Below are 1323 nucleotides of genomic sequence, written 5' to 3'. Positions count from 1 at the left end.
ACCCAGGTCCCAGAGCGGCTTCGGGACATGGGGCGGCCAAACTCCGGTAACGCACCAATCTTGTCAGGGACGAATGGAAGACCCCCAACTGACCCTCTCTTAGAAGGTGGAGAGGTCGAAATCGCGTGTCGATTGCCCTCGGCTACCCAGCTCAACCCTCGGGTCAGATCCGCGAAAGGGGCGTGCAAGGCAGGGGGTGCTGCTGTCCGGTCACCTGTCCCCGCAGCCTAAGGGCTGCCGGCGAATTCCACGACCGAGGAGGCGGCGGGCCGGGTTGGGCGGGCAGCCCTGGCTGGCCCTGCCCCTGGGGCGGCCGGGAGGATTCAGGCGGCGAAAAGACGATGGCCCAAGTTTGCTCTGGCCTTCGACCCCGGGAGCCTCCTTAGGCTGGGCCCCAGGGTCGGAGGGCAGGGTGAAGGCTTCTGGGCGGAGCCAGTTAATATTCTAATTAACCTCGTGTAGGTCTGGGCACTGAGGATCCAAAGCCCCGGGCAACTCGCCAATGGTCCGGGCTTGTACGGTCACTCCCTTTGCAGTCCTGCCCTGCCCCTTGCCTCCCTACTCTTTAGATGTACCCAAATGTTTTCCCTCCCCCGTTCCTTGCAGCAGCCGTTGATCCTTGAGGGCTAAATCCTGCTAAACTCGTTTCCCCTGCAGCCTGGGAGGGACCGACTGCAGGTTCCTCTCCTCAGGTGTTGGCTCTGCCCTCTCCACGCTGCTCTTTCCTTATGGACTCTTTTACCTTCCTCCAAATCCCCCATTTTGGTTTAGGTTCATGTCCAACTGTACCTCAGGAACCCGTAGAGAGGGGCAAATATTACGATCTCCAACACTAGGCTGTGTGCCTACTTAAAAAACAAAAAAGGTGAGAAAAGGAAAAAAAAGTGAGAGCAATGACGGACTAGGAACTTCCTAAAGGGTTGACATGAAACTTTTGAAGTTTTCTCAGGTCTCAGCTTGTCTTCTAGTCTATGTTCCACCTTCCTGACTTCCACCAGAGGCCCAACTCAGAAGGTCTCAAAGAGACTCCTTTAAAAATTGATTTGCATTCAGTACACAACATTGCAGGTGTTGTAACGCTGCCATCCTTAACCCCTGCTCTCTTTCAACAATTGTGCTTCAGCCTCACAGGATCAGCATCCTGTCCTTAGCCTTGTTACTAATGATTATTAGAGGTGAGAATGTGGGAGGAAGCCTTTAAAAACTAGAGGGATGTATTGGTCTTGACTACCTGAGAACTAGAACTAGTAGTAGTAGGCTGCTCAATGAATGGAATCCTAAAGTGGCCCCAGTTGACTACCCAGCACAACCCCCCCCCCCCAA

This window comes from Puma concolor, chromosome B4 (genome assembly GCF_028749965.1).
Source record: "Puma concolor isolate L17-30 chromosome B4, mPumCon1.1.hap2, whole genome shotgun sequence".
Classification (NCBI taxonomy): Eukaryota; Metazoa; Chordata; class Mammalia; order Carnivora; family Felidae; genus Puma; species Puma concolor.
This window is presented reverse-complemented; position numbering follows the sequence as displayed.